The 17820-nt window shown below is 34.5% G+C and overlaps 1 protein-coding gene and 1 long non-coding RNA gene across 4 annotated transcripts in view; one reads left to right on the top strand and one right to left on the bottom strand.

Moving 5' to 3' along the window:
- LOC108360288 (uncharacterized) overlaps positions 1-17820 on the top strand; it is a 197371-nt gene that overhangs the window by 173237 nt on the left and 6314 nt on the right. The gene's annotated exons all lie outside the window — the stretch shown is intronic.
- On the bottom strand, positions 16162-17749 carry LOC108360289 (uncharacterized). The gene is made up of 4 exons (XR_001847087.1): positions 17536-17749; positions 17314-17470; positions 16936-17065; positions 16162-16876 (listed from the first exon to the last, which is right to left on the bottom strand). It is a non-coding gene; the product is annotated as an uncharacterized LOC108360289 (long non-coding RNA).

The following is a 17820-nucleotide window of genomic DNA, read 5'->3' as shown; positions in this document are numbered from 1 at the left end:
GTCTAAGCCAGGAGATTTGCCTTTTAGTGTTGAGAGGCAGGACTTCAACTCTAGTTCAGTGAAAGGAATTTCAATTTGCTTTGCTTTTTTGTCTAATGTATAGTCGATGCGTATGGGGGTAAGTGCGCGGGTTTTTTTGTTGACGAAATCATTGGAAAAATTGCTATTGGCTGAAGCTTCTGACCACGTTTTTGCTAAGAAGTTGCCGATTTCTTCTGGAGAAGATACTGAGGAATTCCCAGAGGTTCGAATCACATGAATTCTGTTCGAGGTAAAGCTACCGTGAAGAATATGAACTTTGTTCCAAAGAGACCTTGCAGGTGTAAGGTGGTTTATATCTTTGGTAAACTCAACAAAAGCTGCCCGTTTAGAAATTTTTGCCTCACGCTTGAATTTAGCGTTAGCTTTTTTGTAAAGAAGTATATTTTCTTTAGTGGGACTGCGTTTTGCGGTCTTCCACGCGTCAACTTTTTCGCGTCTGAGAGCCGACAAATTTGCATTCCACCAATACGTGACACGACTACGGATATGTGGCTTGGAAACAGGGATTGATGCATTTGCACTAAGTTTAATTTTTCTTAAGAATGTCGCGGCTGATTGGTTGCTATTGTTCCAGTTAAATGTGAGATTCCCAATATGTCTTTCTGTAAGCGACTGGTAAGATGACCAATCGGGTTGATGGTAACTTATACCTGGGGTTATAGCTTGTAATAGGGCGATTTTTGCAATCAAAGAGGTTCAGTGAGATTGGAAAATGATCGCTACCATGTGGATCTTCAAGAGTTTTCCATGCCGCAGCGATATTGAGAGGGGGGTTGCAGAAACTAAGATCGGCATGCGTCAGAGATGGCCGGGTGGAGAAGTGCGTGGGAGATTTATCGTTGAGTATAGTTAAATTGTTGTTTTGGATGAAATTAGAAATTATCCTCCCTCTTTTATTGAAATTTGGTGAGCCCCATAGCGGACTCCATGCGTTTAGATCGCCAAGAAACAGGGAAGGAAGGTTTGAGCTGGATGTAAGCTGTTGCAGATCGTATTCTGTTATACTGTCTGTTGGGGATATGTAAATGCTAATTACTGTCAGGGGAATGTGTGACTTAATGTTAACAGCAACAGCGTGAATTCTAGAGTTTATGTTAATACAAGTGTGTTCTAGGGAGTTGTGTATTAAGAGAGCGACTCCTCTCTTTGCTGTTGAGCATGGATCAATGTCATTAACATTGTACATTGAGTAGTTTATTGGTACTCTATTTGATGGTGGGTTTGATAAGAGGGGAGTTTCTTGGAGTGCTATGATGTGGTATTTATTTTCGTTCACGAGAAGGCAAAGCTCATTGTAATTATTTAGGTAACCATTGAGATTCCATTGCAGAATCTTAAGTACCATAGAGAGCGAAAATATGAAAACTTGAAAACTCTACTAGCGAAAAAACCGGTTTTCGGTAGTAAGAGTTTTTATTGTTCCATATCGGGAGAAGTTTCAGAGCTTGTGAACTTGACGGTAGGGGGAAATAGGAGTTTGGATTGGAAAAGTTAGTGCTGTCATCAGTAGTGTGTGTCGTTGAAGCGTTGTTAATTGGTTGGGACAGTAATGTTTGTACATTTGGAGTTGATCGAGAAGTGTTGTTGTTTGTATATATGGAGGTAGTTGGTGAATTGTCTGTTTGTATAAAGTTGGCGGAATCTATTGAAGAGGTGAGTTTATTTTTATTAGTTGGGTTGAAAGATGATTGTGTGTGAATGGTTGTATTTTTATCAGTAGTATTAGTAGGAGCTGGAATGACGTTTGATGATGGTTCATGTTGAATGATATTATTGTTTGACATATTTGTTTTCTGTTCTATTTGTCTCTTCGTCTTTTTTTGAATCGCCTCTTCTAGTTTTTCTTGTGGTGATGTGTATTCTTTTTGGTTGCTGTTAACAGCTTCAGTTGCTTCACGAAAGGAGCATTTATTCAAAGTTTTAAAAGTTAATATATCTTTTCTCTTCTGTAAAGTTGGACAATTTGTGTGATTAGATCTATGTTGTTGCTTGCAGTTAATGCATTCAACCTTTGTGCAGGGAGAAGGGTCGTGATATGTGGTGGAACAGACGTTGCATTTGGGTTCTGACTTGCAATGTTTAGCAGTATGACCCAATGTGTAGCAGTTTTTACACTGCATGGGCGATGGAATGTAAGGTTCCACCTTTACTTTGAGCCAAACAATGTTGACTTCTTGGGGGAGTTCATATGAATTGAAAGAGACAACGTGGAGAGGTGTATTGACAACTTTACCTTCTTTTATTTTCGTTATTTTTCTGCACTCAGTTGCTCCTTGTTGGCGTAGGCCGTCGACAATTTCACTTTCAGTTAAGTTAGATAGAAAAGTTGAATAAATTACGCCTTTTACAGTATTAAGCGTTGGGTGCAGTGATACTGATATTTCACACAGATTTGACAATTTTGTAGCTTTGAGAAATTTTGTGGTTTGCTGATTGTTTTTTGTGAGGATTAGGAGATCGCCATCTCGGGTAAACGAAATTGAATTTGGTTTCTCAGTTGTAATTGACTCTAGGGCTTTTTGTAGTAAGAATATATTGAAAGATTTTACTGGATTAAGGTTGTCTTTATTTTTTATAATAACAAATTTTGGGCAGGAAGATGGGCTTAGGTTAAGGGGTCTATTGTTTTTCTTGAGGTAGGGAAAGTCACGGATGTGGTTGATGTAGGTGTTTTTCGCTTTGGAGGTGGTTCGTCGCCGAGAATTGCAAAGTAATTATGGTCCTTTCCCCCTGGATCGGAAGCCATAGTGGAGTAGGTTTATTTAGTTTTTATTTATAATTCCACAAAAATCACGTATACACTAGCGCACGTTTAGGTGTAGAAGAATGAAGATACAAAGCACTTGCTTTTCTCGAAATTACGTACAACAACACTACTTATGACAGCGAAAGATATCTAAAGAGGCACAGTAAGCAGATGTGAACTGTTCGACAGTCAATTACTCACTGTAGCTTAAAATATGCAAACAAATTCTGAATCGAGCTCGTCTTCTACTGAAACTGTATGGGCTACAAAACTGCCTACTCCAAATTAAAAAAAAAATCGGACAGTTAGATATTTTGATGAAATTTTTTTTAAATTTGTAACAATTGTATAAATTTTCTAGAAAGTTTGAGACTTCATCTTGCATGGTTTTTGTTATAGAATTAACTTTATTTTTATATAAAATTTAAACTAAGTAAGGAAGGAAAAAATTGTCATTACATTTTACTACCATTTAAGTGAACACAACTGTACATACATTTGTAATACGTTTGCTCTGTTTTAAACTAATGAACTGTTATATTGATTATACTATATGTATTTAAACGTCGATTAGATATTTTTTTTAATTAATGCGCTGTTATTTGGTTGTTATATTTTTAATAAACGAAAAAGACGCTTAAAAATTACCTTATTTTTATGGCTTTGTACTGATTTTTGATCCCAACTGTACTGATTATGTCACTAAAATATCTGGCCACCCTAAATTGCCCTCGCTTTTTGTTTTCGCTACATCTGATTTTTATAATTTTTGAAAACAAGAGGAAGAACGTTTGAAATAAAGTGTGCAATAAAAATTGTGAAAGTTTACTAAGATAGATCCTTTACGCTTTTTGCAAATTAAGTAAGTTCTCTGCAAGAAGGTTTGTTAAAAAAAAAATACGTGAACATATATGGTTTATGGTGTATGAAAATATCCCTGTTTCCTTACCGTAAACCTTTTAGCATGAGCAACACTGATGTATTTCAAATAAGGTAGATCGGAATACGCGCTATCGCTGTGCCATGAAAACGGCTTAACTTATGTTTCTATGTCAAAATAGTTTTAGTGCAAAGGGAAACTTGGCTGTCAAATTACCATGTTACCGCAATAGATGGCAAGATACAAGCCCTGACATATATTTCTCTGTACATTCTAACATGTGTGTCAAGATATAGACTCCATCCAGTGGAGACGGGCAGTTTCAGACAATTATCACCAACTATCACCAGCATCCGATGGAAAGCGCTTATTAACCAAAATAAAATGAAACCACACAAACCAGCAGGAACTAGTGAAAATCAGCGATAACTATGCATAAAGAAACACAGCTATCGCCAAAATGCCAGTTTTGGTGTTGCCGTACCCTCTAGAAAAGTATAAGATTGTAAAATTTCCGCCACGTTGCTGGGTGCACTATACGCCGAAGAATAAATGCTTAGATTTTTTTGTGCGCCGAACAGTAACCCATAACAAAATACATAAATATTTCAAACTAATAAACTGTCGAAGTCAAATAAAACAATAATAATAATAAATTGGGGAAGGACCAACAGGTTTACGCCGACTCTGAACGGCGAATGTGTTTTTATGAGAAGCTGTTTTTTTCATGCCTGCCGAGGGGCGTCTAGGGATGAAACGATACCATTAAATACAAGTACATACTCAATACTTTTCGTTCGATACCAAGTAATTTTGGCATCGATACTTTTGAACCAAGTACTGAGTAGGTTCGAAAAAAGTACTCGTATCGAAACCCGATACAAAGTTAAATTTGGCTTCGAAATTTTTTCCTCTACGTTTATGCCTAATATGAATCGCCCTGTGCTTTTTGGCAACTTAGGGTCAGTTGTTCAATGTCCGATTAGCACAAATCGGAGGTAGAAGCTCCGGTTAAATACAACGACTGCTTTATCGATCACATGTTATATGCATGATATCGAAGACGTCGATAATGATGTTTAACCGGCAAGTAGTGATAACCAGACATTGAACAACCGGCACTTAATTGCCGTGAACCAAAAATACAAGATCAAAAAGTAGGGCGATTTTAACATTAGCCGTTTGTTTATATTTGTTCGTTGTTTACAATTTGGTGGTGGCTTTTTATGGCGATTTTCATAATTTTCGCTTGTGAAAACGTGTGTACACATAAGGTAAAGAATAATTTAACACAACGACATGATTTATAGAAGAATTTTCATAATAAAAATGATTATTCATGCGTTCAAAAATTACGCGGCTTTCTGCGTTCTCTACTACTGCTAGAAAATAACTATTCTTTTTTTCCTTAAGGCGTGATCTTGTGTCTTTCGTTCATGCGTAATTGCCAGCGAAAACCACGAGAAGGCGCCAAAGTCCACATAATGCTAATTATACACGATCCAATTGCTTCACCAAAGTCGAATGCAATGTTTACACGGCCAATTGTTCGAGGGGAAGTGTGAATTGATTGAATGTTCAGTATAAACTTTTTAACGCGATGTAAAAGTCACTGAGTAACTCTATTATTCTTCGCGCTGTAAATGTTAGCGGGCAATACTAAAGGTAGGGGCAAATAGCTCTGTTATTGAAGAAAAGAAATAAAGAAGAGCTGATTCAAAATATAAAAAAAAAAAATCTTAAAAAACCCTAATATATTAAACGTATCCCAAGCCCAGAAAATTTAAACGCTATCCTCGAATCTAGTCTGTAGAAAAATATTTATATATATATATATATTAGAGTGGTTTAAAAAACACGTTTTTGGAAATTCATAAAGGCTACATCAAAATATTTTTATATGTGAGAAAAAAAGACACGAGTTGTTTTATTTTGAAAAAAAAAATTTGTTTTTCATAAAAACGCTGATGTTTTCAATTTGGTTATTTTCGTGACATGTTAAAGTGCAGCTAAAAATGTGGTTTTTACATGTAATTACTCAGGTATTATTTGGGAAATGCCGCGCGTAAGTGAAATAGAAAAGTTTTTACAATCATATTTTGAAGAAGCCTTAACTGATATACTTTTTCTTGAAGTATTCGAGAACAATAAAATATCATGTATTTTGCGACTTTATGTTTGCAATGATTAATATGGCAATTTTGCCGCAGAAGGGTTTCCATAAAAAAGTAATCAGCTGTGTCGCAAGGTCGCAAATTTTGCAACAAATGCGACATTTGCAACAACTTTGCGACGTTTCATGAGTCCCACTAATATACTTTTAAAATTCAAAACTCAAACACACACACATTCTCACTTTCAATATCAAACAACAAAAGTTCTGAACAATTTGATTTTTTATATTCAATTTTATGTGATTTGGAGAAGGTTTTTACCTCGTAATGTTTTTATCATGATAATTTCTATGAAATACGTTGCAAAAAAATTTGCCGTACTGCGTTTCTCTCATATTTTTTTTATATTCCCTGTCAGCATTTTGTTTATTATTCTCTTGATTGTCATCTGGCTGTCATTGTTTGGCGTCGAACACGTCCAGACGTAGGTGTTCTGACCCCCGCCCTTGTAGTCAAATGTACTAGTTGTAAACTACCTCACAACTAGTATGAACTGCATGCCCAACTAGTCNACAACAAAAGCCTGCGTACACCATTTCTTTTTTAAATATTCACAATATATTGCGAGTGAAAATTTGTTATTATGTGTTATTATTTTATAAAAAAAAAATTGTCATGCTTAAAACAAAATCATATAGACCGTGTTTTCAAACTTTATAAAAAAACCAAGGAAAATTTAACGATTTTTCATCAAAGTTTTCGACCTTTTAGTCAGATTAAAAAAATAATAATAATAAACAAAAGTGACAAACAATCTCACTTTGGAATGGCGGTGCTATTGATATGACCGATACTGTACATTAAAGTGGTCCAAAAATGTGTAAAAAAAATAAGGTCGCATTTTTAAAGCCGCCAGCCCCTAGAATTGTTCTATACCAAAAAAAAATATACCCCTATTGTTTTATTTTGAAAAAAAGAACAAATTAGGGTGTGCTCAAAGCGCTCAAAGTTTTCAATGTATTTTATATGGGGAAAAACAACTTTTCGTAGAAATACTGTAGAATTCTTGAAAATCAATATTTTTCGATCGGAAAAGTTTGCTTATCTTCAGGAGGTTCCCGGTAATAATACCCAATTGTTCCTTTAACAATTTTTTCATGGTAACTATATTTTATAGGTCCTAGAAAATGCAATGGGGGGACCAATAAAAAATCTTTAATCATAAAAAAATGGTTAAATAAACAACTGGGTATTAATATTTGAAGTCTCCTGAAGAGAACCACGGTTTTACGATTGAAAAATATGGATTTTCAAGAGTTTTATACCATTTTTACGAAATTTTGTTTTTTCCCCATATAAAATACATGGAAAAATTCGAGCGCTGTGAGCACTCCCTAAATATTTTTTGATTTCAAAATGAAGAAATATGGGTATATTTATTTTCGGTTCAGAACAATCCTAGGGGGTGGCGGCATTCAAATTCCGACTTTATTATTTTGGACCACTCTACTGTACATACGTAAATACATCACTGAGCACCCGAAATGTGTAGTTAAGCAATGACGTTTTTTTTCATTTACAATGTTTTTTATTTTAAATATTTTTCGTTAAGTTTTGATTTGACTATGTCTCATATTCCGTAAACCATTTAAATTCAATTCCTAACTGTGCTGCAAACTTGATAGAGCTCTAAAACTGTCTTAAAATTTCAAACTTTATAATCGGTGTTTTTTTATAAATATTTCCAGTGTTCAGTTTTGTAGCCCATAAAATTTTAGTGTAGTAAAGTGTAACCTTGCATCTTAAATGAAAATGTTTAAATAGAATACCATCAAGAGCGTGCGTAAAAAGAGTTATGAAAAATCAGCGCGATAAATTCTACTAAAATTTCATGGGCTATAAAACAGCATACTTATAACTCTGATTTAAAATATTGAAGTTTTTATAACTGCTTCTAGAATTCTATTAAATTTCCAACACAGGAAGAAACGTGAATTTATGTTATAATTCTTATGAGCCATCCTTAAATAAAAAATTTACGATTTCAAAATTCTATATATCCTTAATTCGATGCGGGAGAGTCTATGTATCACATTTCAATACATTTCATACAATTTAACGCTGAGTTATCACAAATAAGCATTCAATGTATCAAAGTTTTTCTAATTTTTCCACACGACTTAGTTTAGATTTTTAATTATAAGTATCACATAAATACCCATTATACGTAGCAAATATAAATTATTTTTAAGAATAACAGTTTTAGAAAATGAAGGAATAACTGACACTTCTGACACGTCAAATAAAACAGGGCATGAATAAATCGTTTTGTACTTGGTACAAGTCTGGTCATTTTCGAACCAGTTCGGTTTCATTCAGGAAATTCTAGTTGTAAACTAGTATTTTTCCCGACTAGTTTGGGGTCTCACTGCAGGGCAAGTACGAAAGAAAAGGCACACATACGTTTATAAATAGACATGTACACAACACACGGCACTCACGTACACAATACATTCACAAAAACGGTACTAGACTGTCTCGCTTTGATTTCGGAATGCTTACACATTGAGAAGTTAGCTTACTGCCCTACAGCAAAATTTAGAAACAGTCTGGCAAAGCGTCGTGATGTGAAAGCTGACAAAAGATGCACAAATGTACTATACTATATTTTTTTGATTTTCATAGACCCTAAAACTAATAGCAATAGTTTATGGGGCAACTGCTAAAATATTTCCAAAAAAGTCATTATTAACATTTTTCGTTGGTAACATTAATGTAATTTTTATACATATATACGTACGTATAAAATTGAATGCAAAATATAACCACAAAATTTAGTTAAGCTACACTTAACAACAAAAGCCTGCGTACACCATTTCTTTTTTAAATATTCACAATATATTGCGAGTGAAAATTTGTTATTATGTGTTATTATTTTATAAAAAAAAAATTGTCATGCTTAAAACAAAATCATATAGACCGTGTTTTCAAACTTTATAAAAAAACCAAGGAAAATTTAACGATTTTTCATCAAAGTTTTCGACCTTTTAGTCAGATTAAAAAAATAATAATAATAAACAAAAGTGACAAACAATCTCACTTTGGAATGGCGGTGCTATTGATATGACCGATACTGTACATTAAAGTGGTCCAAAAATGTGTAAAAAAAATAAGGTCGCATTTTTAAAGCCGCCAGCCCCTAGAATTGTTCTATACCAAAAAAAAATATACCCCTATTGTTTTATTTTGAAAAAAAGAACAAATTAGGGTGTGCTCAAAGCGCTCAAAGTTTTCAATGTATTTTATATGGGGAAAAACAACTTTTCGTAGAAATACTGTAGAATTCTTGAAAATCAATATTTTTCGATCGGAAAAGTTTGCTTATCTTCAGGAGGTTCCCGGTAATAATACCCAATTGTTCCTTTAACAATTTTTTCATGGTAACTATATTTTATAGGTCCTAGAAAATGCAATGGGGGGACCAATAAAAAATCTTTAATCATAAAAAAATGGTTAAATAAACAACTGGGTATTAATATTTGAAGTCTCCTGAAGAGAACCACGGTTTTACGATTGAAAAATATGGATTTTCAAGAGTTTTATACCATTTTTACGAAATTTTGTTTTTTCCCCATATAAAATACATGGAAAAATTCGAGCGCTGTGAGCACTCCCTAAATATTTTTTGATTTCAAAATGAAGAAATATGGGTATATTTATTTTCGGTTCAGAACAATCCTAGGGGGTGGCGGCATTCAAATTCCGACTTTATTATTTTGGACCACTCTACTGTACATACGTAAATACATCACTGAGCACCCGAAATGTGTAGTTAAGCAATGACGTTTTTTTTCATTTACAATGTTTTTTATTTTAAATATTTTTCGTTAAGTTNGCCGGTGGCTGACACATTCTTAGTATGCAATAATAAACATAAAGCGGAAGTAAAAAATAAAATAGACAAGAAAAAGGAAAAGGAAAGACAAAACTATTATTATGATAGGTCAATTAATATAGTCAATGAATGGGATACAGTAATTTTCAACAAGAACTCAAAGGAGTGGAATCATGGTACGATCATTTGCAACACAAATGAAAAGTCATACATTACCAGGGACAGTTTCAACTACTTGTTTAGACACAATCGCCGATTTATTGCGAAGTCGGTAAACACGGATTTGAAAGCAAGTGACTTGTTGCCTGAAGAAAGTGTTATAAGAAAAGGGCGTGAGTCTGAAAATCAAAATGTTCCTCCTACACGGAGTGTACACAATGTGTCAAACGAAAGAAGTAGCGAAACAAACTACAACATATTTCAACAACTCATTGGCTAAAACTGTTGAAAGTACATCGAGGTTTCGATGCATCGGAGAAAAGAACATCGAGGCTAAAATACATCGCCAGAGAAATATCGTTATATCCATGGTTTCCGATGTTTTGCAATTTGTTAATTTCTAATTAAATTTAAAGCAATATTGAATACTTTAATAATTATGAATGTATTTTCCTGTATTTTATTATCCTTTCTATACCCTTTTTATTATTATAAATGCATACCATCGTAAGATCGTTCGGATCTAAAGATCCTAGGCCTGATCTTGTTGAAATTCTAAGGGGTGTTTGGTTCTGTTTTAACGGCTAGGTTATTAGCATTCAGAATGAAACCAACAATTTTGCTGAGCTTAGGGCCGTTTTTTATGAAAAATTTTGTGGAAAAGCAACAATAATTTACAAAGTTAAGAAGTTATAGCTGCTATTTTGGAGATCACCACATCTACTAATCAGACTTCTTCAACCGCGGTCACTGAGTAGATGTGGTGGTCTCCGAAATAGCAGCTATAACTTTTACCTTTTGTAAATTATTGTTAATTTTCAATAGCATTTTTCATAAGAAACGGCCTCAAGCTCAATAAAATTGTTGAATATAATTGTTATAAGGCCATAAATAACAAAAAAAATCAGGATGAATAATAAATTTAAGGTCAGTCGAACATACCGAAAGAAAGTCAGAGAGTCTCCTTAAAGTCGATGTTGAAAACATCGGTAAAACTTCCATCGATCTATCGTCGATTTCGCGATGTTAGTAAACTGTAAACGACGATGGCAAACATCGAAAATTGAACCGATATTATCGATGTTTCAAAAACATCGATGCATCGTTTGCATTCCTAGTTGAAAGCAACTCCTCAGTATCAAACACATAACCTGAAGTAGCACCACACACAACAGGAAGTGGTCCCGTTGTTAGGCCCCCTCAAAGGTACGGGCTGGGTGGTTAACGCTTTCTTACTTGTCTGTTGTCCGTTTGCTATTTGCTAGCACACTTATACATATATATAAACCAAAAAATAAATAAAATAAAAAAAACTGTTTAATATACCACGCTTTTATAAATGGACTAAAAAGTAGAAAATAATATTTCTCAGTCCCACAGAATTTGATAACTTTTGATTTGGAAATTTTAGCAAAAGTCCTATATAAGTCATGAGAAACATGAAAAACAGCTTCTCATAAAAATACATTCGCCGTTCAGAGTCGGCGTAAAGCCTAAAATACAATAACGCAGTGGCAGTGGCAGTGACTGTTTTTATAAATCAACTGCTAATATTGGCAGTCACTGCCGTAGCAAACACAATACGGCGTTATCAGTGACTGCCTTTTTTGACATTCCCTTTTGTTTGTTTTTTGTTGTTGCCTTTTAGGCTTCAGTGACATCAGCAGATGTTGGACGCGTTTAATTTATGTTAAATTCAGCATGCGAAGTTTTCTGCGATGAAGGCAGTGGCAGTGAATTTAGAATTTGGGCTAAACTGAGCAGGACTGCTGGCTGCCACTGCTGTATTGTGAGTCGCTTCATTGGACATCACTCTTTCTAAAAAACAGCTGATTTCGAAAAACTGCCGCTGCCACTGCCACTGCGTTATTGTATTTTGGGCTTAAAACTGTTGGTCCCTCCCCTTATCCCAGCTGGTTCTGCCGTGGGCTCCTCCTTATATCTACTTCGTTTAACGGCCTCAGGTTTCCTTATTGGTCTTGAAGTAAGGTACCTCCTGTACTCCTCTACCTCGTCGTTGCACCAGTGACTTTCTTTCTCATCCGCCTGCATTCTTGGCCATTTGTTAAAGATATAGATAGCCCTGATGTACCTCGACTTGAGCGTCACCCCGTGGATTTTGTTTTCCTTCTTTCTTGCATCGGAGTGCTCCGTTGAGCTCCGGCCTCTTTTGCGGTCATGATGTCTTCCGAGACATCTCTACTCTCATCGATTTTTTTTTAATTTTGTTTTTGTTTTTATTCATTTTATTTTTTCCCCCATGAGTATGATCCGGTATACACTCAGAAAAAGGTTAAGTTATAACTACCAAGATTTGGTTATAGTGACCAAGTGGCATAGGTGGATATGGCGAAATAAGTATCTATTTTACGAAAGCCTGCAATTTACTTGAGACATCTAGTTGGGACAAATGTATATTTGTTAACAATTACAAAATGACTGCCTTGAGTGGACAATATTGTTAGTTGAATAAAATCATTGTTGAGCAAGTATAAACAATGCTTGGGTTGATACAAGTTTTCAATTTTGTGAACTTGCTGTAGACGTGAATCAGCTAAACGTTTATTATTGGAAAAAAAGTTTAAGTTTGACACAAATAAAAATTTACTCGATTGGTTGTTGTGATTACTTTCTTCTTTTATTTGCATATATTAAGCATAAAAAATACATACATATTTACATAAATAGTTACTAGTGTAAATAATACATTATTTTTTAGTAAGCTATTTACAAAATTCAAAACAAAAAGTTATTTTCCTTGACCATGAACATCTTTTAAATGGTTAGATTAACGAAAAGAGTATATGAGACCATTTTTGTAGAGCGTGCAATTTCTTATAAATATAGATGACGCAACTGGTTAAACGATCTATTGGTGATAAGATATGACCATTTTTATATGAGACTAAATTGAAAATGGAAAACTATGATGAGCATTATTTCCCGTTAATATCACTATGCGACAGTCAAAATCGGGATTGGATGAAACCAACGGGAAATGTTATATCGGTCAAAAACAAGTTATACGTGGCCCGGCGTTTCGCTCAACACCGAAACGCCGGGACACGTATAACTTCTTTTTTACCGATATAACTTTCCCAGGTAGTTTGAACCCTTCCCGATCACTGACCCCTACCATTTGTCTCACAGTGTATTAAGAGCTCAGATTTGGTAAGTACTTTCTAGAGGTACTTGGTTTTTTTTTTACCCACCCTAATGTATATGGTGGTAGGAATTTCCTAAAAATAAACGATGAAACATGAATAGTCGTGCGAAAACCCAGGTCAATATCTGCTGGTTTAAGTATACTGCGTTGCTTTTTCCTTGGCTAAAAAGATACTTTCAAATTATAATTCACATAAATTATATATCCACTGAGAAACCCCGGTTGGCATCAAACTTTATATTTTTAAATAACTATGCGCACACCGAAACAACTCGCGGCGATGGCAAAACTGAAACTGAGCCCAAGTCTGGGCATGTCATAGCACACACTTTTATTTCTTTACCTATCGCAGTGATCGACATGCCATAGCTTACTGAGCGCTCTGTGACCACAGGCGTGTTTCACCCACGGTGGAGAGAATACAGAGGTGGCGCCGATGACGATACCGCTACTCGGCTCTCAGTGATTTTGACAGAATCAGCTGTTTTGGTGACGTCATAGTAGAGAAGACAGCAGTAGTGATGTGCTGAGTCAATACTTTTAAGTACCCAATACTCTCGATACTCGGTACCGAAACATTTAGGTTTCGAATAAAAGCGCACATAGGCCAAAAATATGGAAAAAACGCCTAACAAAACCCGAATGTAAGAGCCAATAGAGCTTTTTTACTGATTCAAATGAAAGATGTATATATGTCGGTTCGATGCCATAATACAGAGAAACCCTTACTTGTTTGAAGCATTTTTGTTCCAGCTGAATCGGACGATATCATTTTTGTAGGCCTGGGACAGATTCTGTAACCAGTTAACGACAATTTTCGAATCGGTATCGGTTTTGTCGACGTTTGATATCAAATATTTGTAAGTCAACAAGTGCGATATCGATCCGAAACTTGTCGCTAACTGGCTACAGAATCTCTCCCCTGAAAGGCTTCTTCATCCGTCAAAGTATTTTTCTGGAACCTTGGACCGACTAAGGTTAAAACTGATAAAATAATATTTTTCTGTGGCGATAAGTTCAAGTATTTTAGCCGATATCATATAAATTAGTAATGAAAGTTTTTTCTAAACCTGAAATGCATATAATGGCGAGGGTTTAATGTAAATAATCGGTATCGGATACCGAAAAGGAAGTATAGGGTACCGAAATCTCTTTAAGTATTGGGTACCGAGTATTGGGGACAATTCAGCACATCACTAGTCGCCCTCATTCTCGCCGCTCTCAGTTGTCAACTCTACGATGACGTCACGCTAAAATTACTCTCACGAATTCTGCTGCAACCGGCGCAATCTTGTATTCTATCATTCTTGATTAAGCACTGCTAATACAGATAAGCTTTCTTTCAACACATGGTTTAGTTATAGTTACCAAATCTTAGTTGAGGCAACCACGATTTGTTTTGAGAGCGGAACATATTCATGCTTGTGAGCCACCCCTAAGTAATGCTCAGCGCTCTCTGAGCACATGTGTGTTTTACATACGAAGAGCGCCAGCTACGCAATGAATACAGTTCCACTTATTGAATCGTTTGAATGCGCCAGTATGCCGACCAGCGTTGCCATTTTAGCCGTTTTCCGGCTAGATTTAGCCGGTTTTGATAGCAACTAGCCGGAGAAAATTCGATCTAGCCGGCAGCCGATTTGTTAGCCGGTTTGTAAAAAAAAGTTAGCCGATTTTACTATTTGCCTAATTTTCAGGTGCAAAAAGTAAACTAGTTGTTCGAAAGCAATAATGCAGACCCAATGAAGATTTTTAATGAACTCAATGTTTTACTTTCGCATCTATGCTCACTAGTGGTTATTAGCGCGGACACATTTGATCCTATATGCTCCCCGTTGGAACCATACCTTGCTCCATTTCCTCAGTTTTATCACATTTTTGAAGAGTATTTAAAAACCAAAGTAAGCACAAAAGCTTTTGACCACGAAGCCGAGAAAATAATTCGAGAAAATGGTCGCTATTTTATTATCACTTTAATAAAGGAATTACGCCAACGCCTCCCTACAAATATTGCCACACTAAAAAATTGACTTTTTTCAGTTGGAAATGCATTAAGAGTAATTAAACCAAAAGTATTTGTTCAACTACAGCAACAAAAACACAAATATAATGCCGACGAAATAACATCCATAGAGATGCAATGGCGACGATTAACGTTACATACCTGGAGTAATTTAGACTCAACTGTAAAATTTTGGGCCGAAGTTTATCAATTTCGAAATGCCCTAGGAGAAAACCCTTTCGCTAACCTTTGCAACCTAGTTTTTAGTTTGCCTATAAGTAATGCAGAAGTAGAGCGAATATTTAGTTCAATGAATATAATAAAAACTAAGCAAAGAAATCCAATGTGCGTTAAAACGTTAAACGCTATTTTATATATAAGATACGGTTTAAAACGCGAAGAAAAATGCTGCCATAGTTTTACTGTAGATGACGATCTCTTAAAATTAATGAATTCAGGTGATATATACAATAGTGATTCATTTGATGATGAGGAATATACACTCGATATAAATTAATGGTGTTAACTAGTCTTTCGTTTCTTGCGATTTATTTAAATAAAGCATGTGAATTTTCACTAAAACATTTTAGCCGTTTTTTGCCAGAGTCTATGTGAAATTTCACTAAAACATTTTAGCCATTTTTAGCCGCTTTTTTTTGCCAATCTAGCCGGTCGGCCCAAAAAGTTCTGGCAACACTGATGCCGACCATTGCATAAAATTTTTATGATAAAAACGATTCAATGAATGAGACTAAGTGCATGGAAATCATTGCTCCGCTACCGCTGTTCATATATGGGTGAAACACAACCCAGTAAGAACACTATCTGTTAACTAATGCGTTATATACGCTTAGTACTACAAAAAGTTTGTGTGAAAAATTTAAAAACTTTCCATCATTTTACATAGGGCTCCTGGAGAAACCTCACGCATTCAGTGCTGTGCATGTGAGCATTTTTCCCTTTCTTGCGCACCACTTTTTACTATGGTATTTTCGTATTGCTATCTCATTCCAATCTGCTATAGCAAAGCGATATAAAACATGTTATTTACGGGAAGAAATTCCGTATTAGTATGGCATAATAATAACGTGTAAATAACATGTTTTATCCATTATACTGAAAAGCTATTATATTGCATAAATAAAAACACGGTTAAATATTTTAAAATAGATTTAAATAGTTTAATTAATTGAAGTTCAAAGGCTTTGTTAAACATTTAAACTTATAATTGAATTGTGTTATAAATTATTGGATGAAAATGAAATTTTGGGTTTATATCCCAACAAGCAAACTAAACTAAAAAGTATTATTTTTGCAAGTTTACTAAAATAAACATAAAGCTTAAGCAGCAATCACCTAATGTAAGATTTTCTAAGCGATTAAACTCTTTAAGCGATATTGAATCGCTTACAAAATCGCCTCACGTAAATGCTGCTTTACAAAACGATTATTCTTGGTTTTTAAAACGCATAAAAAAAGCGTAATATAATCGAAACGGCACCTTCTTTATAAGCGCGTGAATATAAATTTATAATAGATTAAATAAAAGTATTTCTTCTGGCTTTTATCGTAAACATTTGCAGCTTAGTTTTAAGGTTTAGTGATTTATAAATATTCCCCCAAACACTTATAATAGCTTCATTTGAAAAACTTAAAATAAACTTAATACTAAAAACGCTGTTAATATAGCAAGCTTGCTTTAAGATACTTTTAAAAATACAGAAATGCTTGTTGGGATGCTATACATAATATGTATATGCACTTATATCTACATACATACATTCTATATTTACATAAAGACTGGGATACTTAAGAATAAGTTTTAGAAATAGAATGCATAACATATTTGCGGCACCGCTGGAAAGTCTTTACCTATAGTGAAAAGAATAATTAATAAAGCAATGACTTACATTTACTCACATTTTACTCACTTTTAAATTAATTAAATATTGGCCTTGCTTCCTTGCAGCACCTTCCTTTGCCGAAATCTGTTATGGCTGAGCTCCACGCTTTTCCTCAAGTTTTTCTCAAAATTAAGGCGCCCTTCTGATTTAAATACTTCTGTATAGAATTATTGAAACAGAATGGATTTTAATAAATATTTGATTGAATAAAATAACGACATTAATTCCAAGATTGTACGGATACTGATTATGCTAAATTTAAATAAGTCTAACTTAAATTAATCAAATTCAAAACAAAATCAATTAGGTCGAATTGTGTTAAAAACAGACCTAAATTGAATAGCGGCACAATCCTATATTTAGCAAAATAACTAACAAAACTACTGGATATTTCATTAGTATTACCAAATAATAAATCGTTTATCAGCGTTAATTTATTCAGGGCTTTTTTGTTTTTCCTTCCGTCGTAGTTAAAAACGATAAGAAGGTCGTCCGTCAAAAGTTTTTTGAAAACAGCATCAACGGATCCTTTCGTTCCTTTAAGCTTAAATAAATAAATTTTCTGTGAAGTATACAATATTAAATTTATGTAAGTACTTTAAAATTTTTGTAGCTAAATAATTTTACCATAGCTTCCACATATTTTGCATTTTTTAAATTTTCTTCGACATCATGGGCAGCGTCGATGCTAGAAATTGGCAATGTAGCCGCAATTTCTACCTGGAGCTCATCCTCAATCTCCCCTGTCAATCGGCATACTGAGCGATGAACTTTGGATAACATCACCTTGCACTCTCTAATTGTTTGATTTTGAGCCATTATAACACCGTCATCTAGCATCTGTGTAAATAAAAGGACTATTAGTGGAAGCATGAAAGGTTAAGCATGAAAGGTTATTTGTGAGTTATATTG

This window comes from Rhagoletis zephyria, unplaced genomic scaffold, assembly GCF_001687245.7.
Source record: "Rhagoletis zephyria isolate East Lansing unplaced genomic scaffold, Rhagoletis_zephyria_1.1 Rzeph_scaffold_00554, whole genome shotgun sequence".
Taxonomy (NCBI): domain Eukaryota; kingdom Metazoa; phylum Arthropoda; class Insecta; order Diptera; family Tephritidae; genus Rhagoletis; species Rhagoletis zephyria.
The sequence above is the reverse complement of the archived record's forward strand: the minus strand, read 5'-3'. Positions and strand labels throughout refer to the sequence as shown.